The sequence below is a fragment of the Taudactylus pleione genome, unplaced genomic scaffold, assembly GCF_031769625.1.
Source record: "Taudactylus pleione unplaced genomic scaffold, aTauple2 ptg000032l, whole genome shotgun sequence".
In the NCBI taxonomy this organism is placed as follows: Eukaryota; Metazoa; Chordata; class Amphibia; order Anura; family Myobatrachidae; genus Taudactylus; species Taudactylus pleione.
This window is the reverse complement of record NW_028284434.1, coordinates 46,799,354-46,818,172: the sequence shown is the minus strand read 5'-3', so window position 1 is coordinate 46,818,172 and position 18,819 is coordinate 46,799,354.

The following is an 18,819-nucleotide window of genomic DNA, read 5'->3' as shown; positions in this document are numbered from 1 at the left end:
CAAACTAAGGACAAGGGGCCAGATTCAGCAGCGGACTCAAATGCAATCGCAACTGCAGCCGTCTGCGGATCACAGTTGCTAAAATATGCCTGCCAAAGCACAGCCAACATAAAGACGCCCACTGCTGCCTTCTCATATCCGCCCAATGTCACTCTTCTGCGTAAACATCGGTACTATCGACGTACATTGGGCTGTCATGCAGTCTGACCAGTTGCAAGCACTGAAAGTCTCCTCGCATGCAGAGAGCTCTCATGCTGTGTATGCCATTGCAGTGGCTAATTTATGTACGCTGACAAACGGACAGACAAGCCTGCGTTTTTACAACCACCCCCCATCACCACACCCAAACACTGACAGCCTGTCACTCACGGATTCCTCTGTGTGTCTGTAATCCCAATGCGTGATGGCAAACAATCGTTCAATCTGCTTTCTTAATCGCCATTGTGTCCGCTGCTGAATCAAGCCCAGAGTGCTAAATTATTGTTAGACTTACCATGTGGTTGTCTTCTTGGATAAAGTATGATGGGGGTAGATTATGGTAGATTATGGTGGATTAAAGGTGGTTGATGCTCATTGGTATAATTTATGATCTCTAGAAGGTGTAGTTACACTTACAGCAGGGGTGGGCAATAAGCGGCCGTCCAGCTGCTGCGGAACTACAATTCCCAGCATGCATTACAACAGTTTTAGCATGTCCAAATAGTAAAACTGTGGCAAGGCATGCTGGGAAGTGTAGTTCTTTAAGCTGGAGGGCCACTTATTGCCCACTCCTAATTTAGAGGGTGGTTAGCATCCCCGGACTGGTCTCTAAAGCAGCATAAACACTAGACAATTCTTATGAAAGATATGGACGATAACGATATAGTTCAACGATATGTGTGTGCAGTGAACGACCAATGATGCATGCTTCCACAGGTCATTAACGATGCCTTTTGTTGTCCGTACATACAGGCCAATCTGACAATATCGTCAAGAATTGCCTGTTCAGTGATGGGGCAGGATGACTTCACTGAAAGATATCTTTAAAAGATAAAAAAGTGTGTACACCCAATATAATTTGTCCTGCACTACAGAAAGTTCAAGGAAAATGTTTCACCAAAATCGTTCATACAGCACATCGTCTAGTGTGTATGAGCCTTTAGTTGTCTGCAGTTCACAGAGGCTCACATCATGGCTCTGGCTTCTACTCTCAGGTCTGCTTTCTCCACCACTGGTCTGTAGGACGGCAGGTGAATGGCTATTTTATGTTCTCTCAATGCAGCAGGTCTGTATCTCTTTTATGCAGCGTCTACACACTTCATTACGAATGACTGCTTTCTGTGTGGCATATACACCTCACCATTACCTGACTGTCTCTCTTCTGCTCTACTATTCCAGTGCTTCGTTCTTAACCTGGCTGCTCCTCCTGATTTCCCAGGTTTACAGTATCTAACTCCTACTCAGTGGCGTCACAAGGGGGCTGCGGGGGGTGCGACCCGCACCCGGGTGTCACCCGCTGAGGGGTGACACCAAGGTGCAGGCTCCCCCTCAGTGACAGGAGCCGGGTGCTGCACTGTAGTACTAACTGCAGCACTCAGTTCCTGTCAGTGAGGGAGCCGGCACTGCACAAGCCTGCACCTCCTGCACCCACCACCGGCACCACCCCATTGATAGATTTTGTTTACCACGGCCACGGGCTGGGTTCGGGCTGCGGGGCCACGCCTCTCGCCCAGTGTCACGCCCCCTCTTTGAAAAACAGGGCCGCGATGCCACGCCCCTCGTCCATTGTCATGCCCCCTCCCCGAAGGCCATGCCCCCTTTTCATCAGGTGCCGCACGCATGGCGTCCCTCCCCGCAGCGGGTCACCACGGGGAGAGACGCCACTGCCCGTTTTTGTGGGGTTTTGGTGCAAAGCTCTGCCTCTTTCTGGCTGTGGCATCTTCTATCCACAACACAATGCGCATGAGCCTTCTGGGGTGCAGCTGCATATCTATCTATCTATCTATCTATCTATCTATCTATCTATCTGTCTGTCTGTCTGTCTGTCTGTCTGTCTGTCTGTCTGTCTATCTATCTATTAAAGATGTGTGCCGACCTTTGTGTTTTGGTTTTGGATCTGTATCTCCACATGTTTTGGATCTAGATTTGGTTTTGCCAAACCCGCCCCTTGCGTGTTTTGGTTTTGGATCTGTATTTTTTTTTTAAAAATTGATAAAATCTGCTAAAATCACATAATTTATTTTTTTTGTTCCTACAGTATTATGAACCTCAATAACATTAATTTCCACTCATTTCCAGTCAATTTTGACCACCTTACAGCTCACAATATTGTTTTCATCAGGTTTAGGCCCAAAATTTGCACCAAGCTAGCTGGCTGACTAAGCTAAGCGGCAACAGTGGGTGGCACAAACACGTGGCATTTCAACTTCCAACATGGTACATCAGGAAACAAATGTTTTTATTATTCCAGAGGCCTGAGGGAGTTGGATGTATGTAGTTAAAGGAAGGGACAGTGTAATCAGTGGGTTAAATAGTTAATTTCTACATAAGCATATAAGTTACAAACACATATACCCCTTGCTAGGCCTCTTGAGGTTTGAAATGAGATTGTCTTAATACAGTTTCTGTTTTTCCACAGAATTGTCAGATTACCTTTTAGGGTCAAATAAGCCATAATTTGAGGGGCCTACTCTACCTGTCATTTCTATTGCAACTATAAGTATAATGAGCCATTCATAGCTTCTATGTTCTTATCAGTTAGCTACATTCCATTCTAAGCTGTGTACAGATGCTAAGCATTATGGGTAATTAACAGTGATGTCCAGACTCTATACAAAGGAGCCTTGAAATAGAGTTCATCTCCAGCCATAGTAGGATATGTCATTACTGTATCTCCTTGAGTATATCTTAGTGCTTACAGAGCATGTGCAATAGAGATAAGTTTGGTCAATGCTACGTTGAACCAATGAGTGCTTGATACCTAGCACTGTATGTAATTAATATGGGCTTAATATCTGGAAAGCCAACACCCCATACTAAGGTATATAAACCAAGGGTACACAAAGGACCCATTAGCTCGTGGTAGATCTGAGACTGCAGTAGGATGCTGCCAATGTATATTATATATATTATCTGGGCATTGTGAAATGAGGGCTCCCCAGAAGAGAAGAAGATAAGATGAAGTACATCTTATGCTGAAGATGATAATTTACCAGTGTCATCTGAATACATATACAATGTTTGAACTGTCCATACTGGATTTCTTTATGATCACAGCTCCACAGTGGTGGGAAGATTTCCAAGACAGAGAGCATTATTGGTTCATGGACTATGGTGCTATCTGCACCCACACAGGACTTTTGTTGCCCATTGCTGAAGCAAAGCAGCTATCTTTACAAGCTGACAGCCGACAGCCAGAAGAAGGGGCTAGCGAACTTGTTGCATCTATGACTGTTTTCCAAGTCACTGACAAGACTAAAGACCCTGTAAATCTTCACACTGAGAAATGGACATTTGACACAAAGTCTATATGGACTGCTGCTGTCCAAAGCTGGAAGATCAATGTGGGACATGCTGATACACACACCTACAGCTTCAATGGTGTGTGCACAAGTGAACTGAGCACAGAAGATGGTGTGCAATTCACCGCAAAGACAGCACTGATGGTGCTAGAACTGTTAAGCCATGACGGAGCTGACGCTGCATTCGAGCAAGCTCAAATCAAAAGGATTCCTTATATCCAAACCATGGTCAGAGACATTGCAAAAACCTGTTACATTTGCCAACAGCTGGAAATGTGGCCTACCTTGCTTGCTACTGAAAAAGGCCTCATATACTATGAAATGACTGCACAAGTCTGGCAGTTTGAATTCATCGTTTGCCAGACTTTCCTGAAGATGTGACACAGACTGACTTGTTGATATTATGGGATGTCCAAGAAGATTCAAGCAGACAGACACCCATTTTACAGAAACAAAATGGAGTATATTGGGTTTTCTATGCTTCATACCATTCACAAAACTGACATCAGTATGATTGAATGAGTGAGTGTGTTGTTTAGGAAACAGGAATGTTCATATATATACAATGTTGGGTTTTTAGAGCAGACTGTATACAATACATATATTTTGATAATCGGAGGGTGGTAAAAGGTTGAACTTTTAAGTAAGATATCTGGTGCACAGACACAAACACATGATAAGGTTGTGAAGAAATGTTTAGAAGGAAGAGAAATAGAGACAGGTGTAATAGATAATTGCAGCAGGATAAGTAAATGCTTATTTTGTGTTGTTGTTATGGTTTATCTCACACTGTTTATTTGTTTAAGCCAACAGGTTGCTGGTTGGAACAGGATGTGAGAGAATGTCGCTGGAGGTATGCCTGAGATGGCGATGGCCAGAGAGTGATTTCTTATACAGGAGAGAGAGTCCAGGAAGACAACAGAGTTATAAGATCTGACAGCACAGCCATTACATACATCTATGTGTATTCTGCAAGACTGAACTTGTGCCTTATATTCTCAAGACTTTTTCAAGATTCCATTGAACTGAACTGAACTTTGCTTTACTGATATTAATTATCTTATAAGTAGCTGATATATTTGATATAATCATATGTATTCTTCACTGTTTTATTAGCATATTCACATGATATAAAGGAATATATATATGTAAAGAGTTAGAAATGAAATAAGAGTTCAGTGATGCTTATTGACAGATTCTGCAATACAGCCAGAGTGGTCAAGTCCTGAATGGAAATGTTGCTTAGTGTGATTTTATATTACTTTTTATATGTAATCATGATACTAACCTTGTTATGTTATATGTTGTTACATAGTTTGTTAGGACAAGTGGTGAAAGTACAATGGACGTTTAGATTATGCAAAGGGGAACATGTTCCTTATATTTGATATGTAGAAATCAAAGGGTAGAATGTAATCAGTGGGTTAAATAGTTAATTTCTACATAAGCATATAAGTTACAAACACATGTACCCCTTGCTAGGCCTCTTGAGGTGTGAAATGAGATTGTCTTAATACAGTTGCTGTTTTTCCATAGAATGGTCAAATGACCTTTTGGGGTCAAATAAGCCATAATTTGAGGGGCCTACTCTACCTGTCATTTCTATTGCAACTATAAGTATAATGAGCCATTCATAGCTTCTATGTTCTTATCAGTTAGCTACATTCCATTCTAAGCTGTGTACAGATGCTAAGCATTATGGGTAATTAACAGTGATGTGCAGATTCTATACAAATGAGCCTTGAAATAGAGTTCATCTCCAGCCATAGTAGGATATGTCATTACTGTATCTCCTTGAGTATATCTTAGTGCTTACAGAGCATGTGCAATAGAGATAAGTTAGGTCAATGCTACATTGGACCAATGAGTGCTTGATACCTAGCACTGTATGTAATTAATATGGGCTTAATATCTGGAAAGCCAACACCCCATACTAAGGTATATAAACCAAGGGTACACAAAGGACCCATTAGCTCGTGGTAGATCTGAGACTGCAGTAGGATGCTGCCAATGTATATTATATATATTATCCGGGCATTGTGAAACGAGGGCTTCCCAGAAGAGAAGATAAGATGAAGTACATCTTATGCTGAAGATGATGATTTACCGATGTCATCTGAATACATAGACAAAAGTTGAGTATACTCTATACTTTGTATGTTGTCTGTTTATTGTTTGTTTGTACTTGTAAATAAAGTGTATTCATTTGTACTCACTCATATTGGTCACATGTGTGTACTATTTCATTTCGATCAGAACGAAACCCACCGTTATGCAGACAGGAAGGGTTAACTGGTAGTAAATTTAATTTAATTTTTTGAGTCCAAAGCAAATTTATGAGGGGAGAGGGGAGGGGAGGAATTTAAAAATATATTTTTCTCATTCAAATCAGTCCTTGCCTCAGAAGAATCCTTGAGTGCTATGCCTGCTGCTGCCGGGAGTGGATTTTCATCCCAGAAGGGATCCAGGAAGACAAATAATAATGCTTTCAAAAACAATTGACTATTAAACAATTCTTTGCAAAGATTCCACTTCACTAGAAAAGCATTTACCAACCTGTACAGGGACATTGAAAAAACTTAATTAGTGACCTCCAAAATGCCTTTGTACCCACTGTCCACTTAACCACAGATATGTGGACAAGCCGAACAGAGCAAATGCAAGATTTAAGATTAAAGGTTTTAATCTTATGTTGTGTCTTGCTTGAGAATCCTTGAGCGCTATGCCTGCTGCTGCGGGGAGTTGATTTTCATCCCAGAAGGGGACCAGGAAGACACATAATAGTGCTTTCAAAAAACAATTGACTGTTAAACAATACTTTGCAAAGATTCCACCTCACTAGAAAAGCATTTCCCAACCTGTACAGGGACATGAAAAAATTTAATTAGTGGCCTCTAAATGCCATTGTACCCACTGTTCACTTAACCACAGATATGTGGACAAGCTGAACACAGCAAATGCAAGATTTAAGAGCTAAGGTTTAAGTCTTACATTGTGTCTTTCTTGAGAATCCTTGAGCACTATGTCTGCTGCTGCTGGGAGTGGATTTTCATCCCAAATGGGATTAAGATGTTGTGTCTTTCTTCCCAATGGGCACAGATCTGTTGGTAAGCAAATTGCCAGCTCAAGTGGCACATGATGAAGTGGTGGCTTCTCCTTCAGTTCCTCCAGCATGTGCCTCTGCCGAGAAAAAACTATACTTTCCCAAAAAAACAACTGGTGATGCAGATGAGTCAACACAACCAAGTTTTTACATCTGGTCAGGTCTAAAGGAATTGCCTACAATAAATTTTACCTCTACCATGACTAAATCTGATACGATCACCATTAAAAAAATGGTTGAGGACTATTTTCCATTTTCTAATGATAGCATCCAAATAAGAATATCAGACAGTCCGTTTGACTACTGGTAGGAAAAAAAATGCAATTTGGAATCCCTTGCACAAACTGGCTTTGCTTTACTTGAGCTGCCCACTCTCCAGTGTGTACTCAGAAAGAGTTTTCAGCACAGCCAGGAACCTTGTAAGCGATCGGCGTAGGAGACCACTTCCTCAAAGTGTGGAAAAGATGATGTCCATCAAAATGAACTACAAATTCTATGCCAATTCCATAAAAAAATTACAGAGGGACCTGTAATGATGGATTCCAGCGTGGACAAATTAATAGATCTGAATACTTGAATAAGTTTGAGGAAAGATAAGCAGCCTGTTTAGGATGGACTATTGCTAATTCACCAGGGGTTAATGAGAAGAGGGGGCGTAGCCAAGATTGTGTCCATGAAAACAATAGCCTATGGCAGCAATAAAGGGCAGGGCCAATACTATGCATAGCCTGGAAGAGGAAACAGCTTCCTCTTTTCCAGTTCTGGAAACCCACCCACCCGTTTAAGCTATATTGTATGCAATTATTGTTTATTTTGTTGAACTGTGCAATTTTAATTTTTCCTTCCAACAGGTGGAGGTGCAGCCTGGTGGGAAACAGTGCTCCTAGGTGGCCTATTATAGAGTAACAGTGCCTGGGTAGCATTTGCCTTTTGATAGCCGCCAGTTGGTCATTCCCCTTAACGGGGGACCGGGCCATCATCTCAGGGAGGGGTCAGTGCTGTGGCAATTATGGGAGAATGGTTCTACCTCAGGCCATTTTACGCCATGCAGGGATCTGTCTCTTATTATTTAGTCAAATATATTTGCTGGACTGTGGCCTTGGAGCACTGCTTTATTACAAATTGATCAATAAATTTAGGCTGTGTCCTCTTTTAATTCCACATAGGTCTCCGTATGGTTATTTCTAGTTAGTAGTTAAGTGAGTGAAGTAGCATGATGTAAGATTCAAACAATGGGTGACTTAATATTGTGTGAAGATGGTGTACACACTGATGAGGGTGAGGAATTGGATGATGATGGTGACAATATCTTGCCTCTGTAAAGCCAGTTTATGCATGTAGAGAACATTGCCAGCAATGTCAGCTGCCAATTGGTAGCTTGTTTTGTGGGAGCCCAAACAAACCAATCACTTCATGATTGATATTGTTGATGAAGGTGTTGATGGTGAATATGACAGGTGCTTGAATCTAGCAGAGAGGAGAGCTAACTGACGCTGGACTGCTTGTTGGTACTTTTTTACCAAAAGTTTCTGTATTTTGAAAAAACTTTTTGGATGGATGCAGTGCAGATGATGTAACAGGGAGGACCTCTACTTTACAAAGAGTACAGATGGCTGAACAATTTTTGATTTGTCTGGATTTTGGTAGAAATAATTACACATAAGAAGTGGATTTTTTTTGTTTTGTGCCCAGGCATGACAATAGGCTTTTCCTTATCATGTGCAACAACTGTTTCTTCCACTGGTGCCTGATTTACACAAACAACATTCTTATCAAAAACATCCTCATCATCATCAACATCCTCCTCATCAACATGCTTATTAGCATCAGCTACACAAATATCCTCCTCATCCTGGTGCACTTCCACAGAAGCATCCTCAATTTCTATGTCAGCATGTTCACTTATGCTTACATCATCAAAAGAGGCAGAACCACCAGTCATAAATAAAGGCCAAGGCCTCATCCTTTCCTTGCCACTTCGTGTGGTAAAAGGCATATTGCCAATTTTTTGTCTTTGTGCAGCTACCTTTCCCTTTGATGGTTTTTTCTTTACCACTGTAAAAGATTGGTTCTTGATTTTAGATGCCCAGACTTAAGCCCTGTATGCACTTGGGCATCGGCTTTAGTAGATGATGTAGATAGACTAGTATCGTCATTACTGGTGGCACTGGCAGCCGCTCCAGCACTAGTATGTGGTTCCTGCTCACCTCTCAACTGATTGTTCGCCATATCAACAAACATGAATGAAGTGGGGTACAGCACACATCAGTTTGTACCAATTTTAAATATTATACTGCAGTATCAATGACCTACAGTGTCATAAGATTTTTATGAACAAGAAAATAATAACACTGCGCTACCACTTACAGTGTCACAAGATTTTTTATGACTAAGAAAAGAATAACACACTGCGCTACCACTTACAGCAGGGGTGGGTAACCTTTTTTCTATTGAGGGGCATCTTGATATATATAACATTATTCGTGGGCCTGGTACAGGCCATGCCCCCTGCGTGTGATGTCACAGGGGACAGGTCCACAAACGCCGGTGATTCCTGCAATGCCCGGAGCATCCTGAGGATATCCTGGGGAGATGTAAGGGCAGTGGTGTGACCATCTGAAGTATCCTAAGGACACTCCAGGCGGCACTGCTGCAGAGATTCTGGCTGCAGGGTGCCATTCTACTCACCCTGTAAGCCAGATGAGGCTAACAGAAAAAAGCTTTGAGGGCCAGACCAAATGTTTCCGAGGTTCCCCGTCCCTGACTTATAGTGTCACAAGATTTTATATGAATAAAAAAAGAATATAACACACGGCGCTACCACTTACAGTGATGTCATTATGTTTTATATATTACACATGTTATTTAGCACTTTGTTGTTGTCTTGTAGTCGGCGTGTAGACTAATCATTTATTCACGATTGAGAAAACAAGTGAAAAGTGCTACCACTTACAATGTCACAAGATTTTTTCTGAGTAAAACACTGCGCTACCACTTACAGTATCACAATATTTTTTATGCATAAGAATAACACACTGCGCTACGACTTATAGTGTCACAATATGTGGATGAAAAACTGCGGTCTGTCCAGCAGTGTCACCGAACAATAACAGCTACTATAGCACACACAAAAAACAGATCTCTTTTTTGTTTTTTGAGTGCGAATGGACCACGTGCAGAGTCACAAATACGTGGATGATAAACTGCAGTCTAGCCGGTAGTGACACCAAACATTAATAGTGTAACTAGTTAACTATCTAGCACACACACACACACACAAAAAAAAGATTTTAATGTTAATTTTTATTTTTTTTACATTGGGGAAAAAGCACCCCTGGATGACACAACACCCCTTTAAGAACTGCAGCCCTAGCCCCTTGATGGACAGGACAACACAGCAGCACCCCTTTATGTACTGCAGCCCAAGCCCCTTTATGGACAACACAGCAGCAGCCCTCTATGTACTGCAGCCCCTGCCCCTTTATGGACAACACAGCAGCAGCCCTTTATGTACTGCAGCCCAAGCCCCTTTATGGACAACACAGCAGCACACCTTTATGTACTGCAGCCCAAGCCCCTTTATGGACAACACAGCAGCAGCCCTTTATGTATTGCAGCCCCTGCCCCTTGATTGATAGGAAAACAGTGAGTGACACAGCAGCACCCTCCCACTTTATGTACTGCAGCCCCAGCCTGACAACACTTCACCCTTGAACAGATAGTGACAAGTCACTGACAACAACACACAACACTGACTGCACCCTAGAAGAACAGAGCACGTCTGCTTTGTACACTCTCCACAGCCGGAGTGAAAATGGCGCCGATCATCAGGACCTTTATACAATCCAAAACCCGTGAGAATCTGACAGCGGGAGGATGACGTTTTGCCTCGTTTTCAGATTCAAGTAATGCGGGAAACCCAGAGCCGGACTCAGATCTCACCTCGTATCATGAAATTCGGGTGGTTCCGGTTCTCGGAGAGCCAGACCTGCTCATCTCTAGTTGAAATGGGTCCTTTCACTCTGAGTAATAGCCCAAGTTGCTGCACGTTACGTGCAATAACCTGGGTTATTGCTGGCAGTGTGAAAGGGGTATTATAATATTGACCCAGGTTTTCACATAAGTAATACATGTCTACTAGGTAAATCCATTCACTCAAGTCCTAAAAATATCTGCAGATCGGTTGTGACCCTCTCTGTAAAGAAAATGAGTTTTAGAACTTCATCTTCAATAATCCCATTTCTTTGTGTGTGTTTGAAAGTTAAAAACATCTATATTCTGAATATAGAAGCATTTTTCTTGGCTAACGTTAGCCACTTGTGTTATTTCTCAAGTGTGCTACACCTGACAATATCCTGAACAAAGGCCTGAAGGTAAGGCAGCGTGGAAATGAAAGCAATGTCTGTGATACCGGGGCATCAGAGACCTGTAATGGATGGGATGTGAGATCAGGCTGCAGGGGCAGACTTTATACTGTTCTGTTCCCTTCTCAGGGGAGATTACAGACTTGTGGAACCTTTCTCTACATTCTACACTGTTCTCTGGCATCGGGATACGTGTTGTGTTATTATGATTAGCCTTATGTTACTTATTTATATTGGTTTTTTTTATTACAAACATTTCATTGTGGAACAATTTGGTCTTTAACAGCTGTGCACTTTTAGAACTAACAAGGGTAATGGTGCATACACACGGTCAGATTTTGTGTCAGATCTGAACGATAACAATATTAAAAATCGTTCAATCGTTCATATCTGAAAGAATATCTGACATGTGACTGCAACGATGAACGATGCGCATTCCCGCATGTCAGATAACGATATCTGACATCTGATGTGTTTGCAGTCAGATTTGGATGATTTCATTCATTTTAATACAGTCATAAATCGTTTGTAAAATCGTTCAATCATTCAAATCGTTTGTAAAATCGTTCAAATCTTTGGTAAAAATCGTTCAATCATTTATCTTTCATCTGGCAGATCTGACCGTGTGTATGCACCATTAGATGTCAGATTTGCGCTATGTTGTGTCCCTAAAGGCCCCTATACACAGAATGATATTGCTAACGATCCGACGGATTGGTACGATAGATCAGCAATATCATTCCGTGTGTATGCTCGATATCATGCATAGCGCACTCCCATGGGGTCGTCTGTCACTTTGCCTGATCTTCCTGCATGCTCAAAAGATCAGACGAAGCGACTGACGATACCATGGAGCGCTATACGGGGAGGGGGGGCGGTATATCGGGTGGTCAAGCACCGGATCACCCTATGTGTAGGGACTGCCCGATATGTTGACCCTGGGATCATCGGTCACATCGGTGGGTACACATCGTACCTTAACTCTACAATATGGGTACATGAGAAGATGGGTTGACTATGGGGCACAATTAGGAAAGAGGAGAAAGATAAAGTACCAATGAATCAGCTCCTGTCACTTTTCAAACTGAGAGGTAGATGTACTAAGCCTTGGAGAGAAATAAAGTGGACGGAGATAAAGTACCAACTAATCAGCTCCTAACTATAATTTTTCAAACACAGCCTGTAAAGTGACAGTTAAGAGCTGATTAGTTTGTACTTTATTTCCATCCACTTTATCTCTCTCCTAGGCTTAGTACATAGACCTCACCTCACAGCCTATAAAGTGATAGTTAGGAGCTGATTGGTTGGTACTTTATCTCTCTCCTAGGCTTAGTACATCTCCCAGTGATGCACAAAGCATGGAAAGAGCAGTTTCAGTGTCAATATTCCTGTAATATAACGATGAATACAAATATAAAGGTCTCTTTAAATAATAGAGTACAAACTAGGGGTGAGCGGGTTCGGATTTCTGAAATCCGAACCCCGCCGAGCCCCCCGATCCGAGGCCGATCCGAGTCAGGCTCGACTTTTCACGCCTGACTCGGATCTGAAATCGAGGCAAAACGTCATCATCCCGCCTTCCAGGTCTCGCGGGTTTTGGATCCTATATAAGGTACCCGCGTCGGCGCCATTTTCTCACTCGGCTGTGGACAGTGAAGAGGGAGGGTGGGAGTTAGGGCTGGCTGGGCTGTGTAGTGTAGTGTAGTGTAGTGCAGAGTAGTGTTGTGCTGTGCTGTGCTGCTTGTTGTCCATAGGGGCTGTGTCCACTACTTCAAAGTCCATAGGGGCTGGCTGTGTTGTGCTGCTGTTGTTAATACGGGCTGTGTCCACTACTTCAAAGTCCATAGGGGCTGGCTGGACTGTGTTGTGCAGTCTGTTCTCCATAGGGGCTGTGTCCACTCCAAAGTCCTGTGCAGTGTCCCAGTCCTAAAGGGGTGCTGTAGTGTTGTCCAGGGGGTACTCTGTCCATCAGGGGTGCTCCCCCCAAGTGCTAAAAAATAATATTTTTTCTGTGTTTGTGAATTGTGTGCACAGTAGCCGCACGTGCATCAACAAAGTAGTGCCAAGCGTGCGCCTGTGTCATAAGTAAAGGGCCGGCTGGCTTGACCGTTAAAGGGTGCTGTAACCCCCAAAGTACACTCCAGTCCAAACCAAATAAAAAAATATTTTCTGTGTTTGTGAATTATGTGCGCAGTAGCCGCACGTGCATCAACAAAGTAGTGCCAAGCGTGCGCCTGCGTCATAAGTAAAGGGCCGGCTGGCTTGACAGTTAAAGGGTGCTGTAACCCCCAAAGTACACTCCAAACCAAATAAAAAAATATTTTCTGTGTTTGTGAATTGTGGGCCTGATTCAGACCCACTTGCGAGCGGCTGTCCGCTCGCAAGTGGGTCGATGTTGTGCACTGCGCATGCGCACGACGGCGGGGCTCCGTCGTGCGCATGCGCCAGACGCGACGAGCGAAGGACTTTCCTTCGCTCGTTGTGTCTGATCAATGGGGGCGTGCTGTCGATGTTGATTGACAGCACGCCCCCTTTGGTGGGCGTGCCGGGGGCGTGCCTCCCTGACGGGGGCGTTCCCAAGGGAATGTCTACCGTCAGAAGCCGGCCCACTGACATCACTAGTGATGTCAGTGGGAGTGGTTTTGGCTCTGATAGAGCCAAAATCACTTCGGGCCTTGCAGTTGAAAACCTCAACCGCAGGCTCCAGCTCGCAGTGGCGATGGTCGCGATGGTCACAACCATCGCGGCCATCAAACTGCTCGCTCGTATAGGCTGTGGGTGGAGACCCACAGCTATACAAGCGTCCAGGAGGACGCTCCATAATTTTGGAGGACGGCCCTCATTCAGAGCGTGCGCTCTGCTCAGAGCGTACGGCTCTGAATGAGGGCCTGTGTGCGCAGTAGCCGCACGTGCATCAACAAAGTAGTGCCAAGCGTGCGCCTGTGTCATAAGTAAAGGGCCGGCTGGCTTGACCGTTAAAGGGTGCTGTAACCCCCAAAGTACACTCCAGTCCAAACCAAATAAAAAAATATTTTCTGTGTTTGTGAATTGTGTGCGCAGTAGCCGCACGTGCATAAACAAAGTAGTGCCAAGCGTGCGCCTGTGTCATAAGTAAAGGGCCGACTGGCTTGACCGTTAAAGGGTGCTGTAACCCCCAAAGTATACTCCAGTCCAAACCAAATAGAAAAATATTTTCTGTGTTTGTGAATTGTGTGCGCAGTAGCCGCACGTGCATGAACAAAGGAGCAGCGCCAAGCGTGCGCCTGTATCCCATAAGTAAAGAGCCGGCTGGCTCATTTCTTAAACGGTGGTGTAACCCACAAAGTGCACTACTCTCCAGCAAAAATAAAAAAAATATTTTCTGTGTTTGTGTGTGCCTTAGCCGCACGTATATATCAATATAACATAAATGGAGGACCAAACTTTCTCCGATAAAAATAAAATAGGGAAAGATCAAGAACCACTTCCTCCTAGTGCTGTTGCTGCTGCTGGGAGTTGTTCATCATCCCAGAGAGGAAGTAGGAACACCACTACTTTTACTAAACAATTGACCCTCCAACAGTCCCTAGCGATGAGGATGAAGTACGACAGAAGTCATCCTGAAGCAAAACGTATAACTGAGGCCTTGACTGCTATGTTGGTGTTAGACGTGCGTCCGGTATCCGCCATTAGTGCAGTGGGATTTAGAGAATTGATTGAGGTAGTGTGTCCCTGGTTCCAAATCCCGTCTAGATTCCACCTGCATCCTCAAAGCAGCAGCGACAAGCGTGCGTCTGTCTGTTAAAGGGTGGTGTAACCATCAAAGTGCGCTCCACAAACAATAAAAAAATTCTTCTTTTTTTTCTGTCTTTGTGAATTGTGTGGGCTGTAGCCGCACTTGCATCCTCAAAGCAGCAGCGACAAGCGTGCATCTGTCTGTTAAAGGGTGGTGTAACCCTCAAAGTGCGCTCCACAAACAATAAAAATATTCTTTTTTTTTCTGTCTTTGTGAATTGTGTGGGCTGTAGCCGCACTTGCATCCTCAAAGCAGCAGCGACAAGCGTGCGTCTGTCTGTTAAAGGGTGGTGTAACCCTCAAAGTGCGCTCCACAAACAATAAAAATATTCTTTTTTTTCTGTCTTTGTGAAATGTGTGGGCTGTAGCCGCACCTGCATCCTTAAAGCAGCAGCGACAAGCGTGCGTCTGTCTGTTAAAGGGTGGTGACACCCTCAAAGTGTGCTCCACAAACAATAAAAATATTCTTCTTTTTTTTTCTGTCTTTGTGAATTGTGTGGGCTGTAGCCGCACTTGCATCCTCAAAGCAGCAGCGACAAGCGTGCGTCTGTCTGTTAAAGGGTGGTGTAACCCTCAAAGTGCGCTCCACAAACAATAAAAATATTCTTCTTTTTTTTTCTGTCTTTGTGAAATGTGTGGGCTGTAGCCGCACCTGCATCCTTAAAGCAGCAGCGACAAGCGTGCGTCTGTCTGTTAAAGGGTGGTGACACCCTCAAAGTGCACTCCACAAACAATAAAAAAATTCTTATTTTTTTTTCTGTCTTTGTGAATTGTGTGGGCTGTAGCCGCACTTGCATCCTCAAAGCAGCAGCGACAAGCGTGTGTCTGTCTGTTAAAGGGTGGTGTAACCCTCAAAGTGCTCCAAAAAATAAAAAACTATTTTTTTTATGTGTTTGTGACTTGTGTGCGATGTAGCCGCACATGCATCAACACAGTAGCAGCGCCAAGCGTGCGCCTGTGTCATAAGTCAAGGGCCGGTTTGGACATCTGGTCCGGACTGAAGGACGTGCCAACAATTTTTGACAAGTCTACTGTCACTGCATATGATACTGTCCTCAAAGCAGCAGCGACAAGCGTGCGTCTGTCTGTTAAAGGGTGGTGTAACCCTCAAAGTGCGCTCCACAAACAATAAAAATATTCTTCTTTTTTCTCTGTCTTTGTGAAATGTGTGGGCTGTAGCCACACCTGCATCCTTAAAGCAGCAGCGACAAGCGTGCGTCTGTCTGTTAAAGGGTGGTGTAACCTTCAAAGTGCGCTCCACAAACAATAAAAATATTCTTCTTTTTTTTCTGTCTTTGTGAAATGTGTGGGCTGTAGCCGCACCTGCATCCTTAAAGCAGCAGCGACAAGCGTGCGTCTGTCTGTTAAAGGGTGGTGACACCCTCAAAGTGTGCTCCACAAACAATAAAAATATTCTTCTTTTTTTTTCTGTCTTTGTGAAATGTGTGGGCTGTAGCCGCACCTGCATCCTTAAAGCAGCAGCGACAAGCGTGCGTCTGTCTGTTAAAGTATTACATCGGTGACAGCATCCAAGTAGGCATGTCAGACAGTCCGTACCTGTACTGGCAGGAAAAAGAAGCAATTTGGAGGTCCCTGTACAAACTGGCTCTATTTTACCTGAGTTGCCCCCCCTCCAGTGTGTACTCCGAAAGAGTGTTTAGTGCAGCCGGGAACCTTGTCAGCGAAAGGTGTAGGAGGTTGCTTCCACAAAATGTGGAGAAGATGATGTTCATAAAATGAATTATCAACTCTTCCAGGGAGACCAGCCTCCAGAACGTACAGAGGGACCTGTGGTTGTGGATTCCAGCGGGGACGAATTAATACTCTGTGAGGATGAGGATGTACACAACACTGAAGAGGGTGAGGAATCGGTGGATGAGGAGGATGAGGACGACATCTTGCCTCCGTAGAGCCAGTTTGTGCAGGGACAGATTAATTGCCAGCTTGTTTTGTGGGGGCCCAAACGAACCAATCATTTCAGCCACAGTCGTGTGGCAGACCCTGGCGCTGAAATGTTTGGTTTGTTAAAGTGTGCATGTCCTGTTTATACAACATAAGGGTGGGTGGGAGGGCCCAAGGACAATTCCATCTTGCACCTATTTTTTTTCTTTGCATTATGTACAGTTTGGGGCCTAGTTTTTCAAACTGCCATCCTGTCTGCCACTGCAGTTTCACGCCTAGATGGGTCACGTGTTTGTGCCGCCCACTCGTGTCGCTTAGCATAGTCATCCAGCTACCTCGGTGCAACCTTTTGGACATAAAAACACTATTGTGAGGTGTGAGGTGTTCAGAATAGACTGGAAATGAGTGGAAATTAAGGTTATTGAGGTTAATAATAGCATAGGAGCAGAAAACCCACAAATTCTGTGATTTTAGCTGTTTTTATGCTTTTTTAAAAAAAAATACAGATCCAAAACACAAAACCCAGAACCCAAAACACGGAAGGGTGGTTTTGGCAAAACCAATCCAGATCCAAAACACGAAGAAAGATCCAGATCCAAAACCAAAACACAAAACACGAAAAGTGGCCGGTGCACACCCCTAGTACAAACATCATAGAAGTTCTTTCATTCATAGGCACCAGTTAGATAATAGTTTCCTATAGCACCCAGCAGTCTGGATTTTGATGGTACCATTACTGTGTTAAGTTGCTTACTGACCTCCGTATTGTCTTTATGGAATGTTGGGATGTTTGGTTCTATTGGTAAGGCCTGTGGGCCTGATTCAGAGCCGGACGCTATTTGCGCTCACTCGTTCAGAAAAAGGGGCCGGCTATTTAAATTGAGCGCTCGCTCTTTGCAGTCTGTTGATGCCTCTATGTCTGAGCAAGCGAACGAAACATGCGCTCGCTATTTTGTAAAGACGCCCCCTGGCCGCTCGCATCATACGTCATCTCCGCTATTTATTAGATTAATCGAGTACATCGAAAGGCGTATGAACTGCTCGCAGTGCTTGTGGTTGGATTTTCCTACCGCAATCATGCGAACAGTTCAGGCTAAGAAACAACCAAGTGACGTGGTCGATGACGCTGCTTTGTTAATTATGCACACCCTTAAAACGCCCGTTTTGGCCGTTTGGCACGCCTGCGTTCGGATCTCCACTCCCCATTTTCAAGCACCTTCCCCTGTTACCACCCACAAACGCCTCATCCTGTCACTCAAATTAGCAGGCACTCGCAATTTTGCTAACACACGTTTTCCGACCGCACTGACTGGTTGGCGCATGCGCATTACGACCCATACGCATGCGCAGATGTGCAAACATCACTTGGAGCGAACGAGCGGCCACTTACGAGCGGCTCTGAATCAGGCCCAGTGTTAGAACACACCGTGTCCTTTGTCTGTAAAGTTGCACGAGGCAGAGTAGGCACAAACATTAGAGAGAATCTGCATATGCGCATATAAGTGCGTCCTGTTTCCTGCACAGAGTCAATTTGCAGATTTTAAGCTACACACAATGGTGTAAGGTCAACTCAGCATCGATCCAGATGTATGTTTATGCCCGTTTCTGTTTCTGTATGTGCGTTGGTGAGATTATTAAGGCAATACAGGGTTTCTGGAGTAGATAGGGGGCTCGATAAATGTAAATAAATTGTTATTGGTTCTTATTGTGGGGATAAAGGCCTGTTAATTAAATATGAATACCTTTAATTTAATGTTGGGGCAGGTTGGGGGGACATTATGCTTATTAACATTGGTGCTATAGACTTGTTGGGATAGTTTAAAGGTAGGGAGACCTAGAGTGTTGACTCATTGCTTGGTTGTCCACGTGTTTAACAGTATTTCCCTGCTTTCCAAACAGGGCCTTAACATTCCAGACAAGCAACAACTAAGCTTAAGACATTGGTTGCTGCAGGTACTGTAGTGAAGGATACATGAACAGGTAGGTGACAGCGGCACAGTCTGCCAACCGATTACTATTCTGGTGCTGACAGAGCTTTGTCCCCACTGCAGGAACATTTGGGGGATTGGTCCTGCTTCAGGATGGTCGGCTTGTGAAGCGTCAGGATGCATACCCCTAACAGTGGTGTGTACAGCATTACCAGTTTGATAGGATAGGAGTTGAAGGGAGGCCTAGT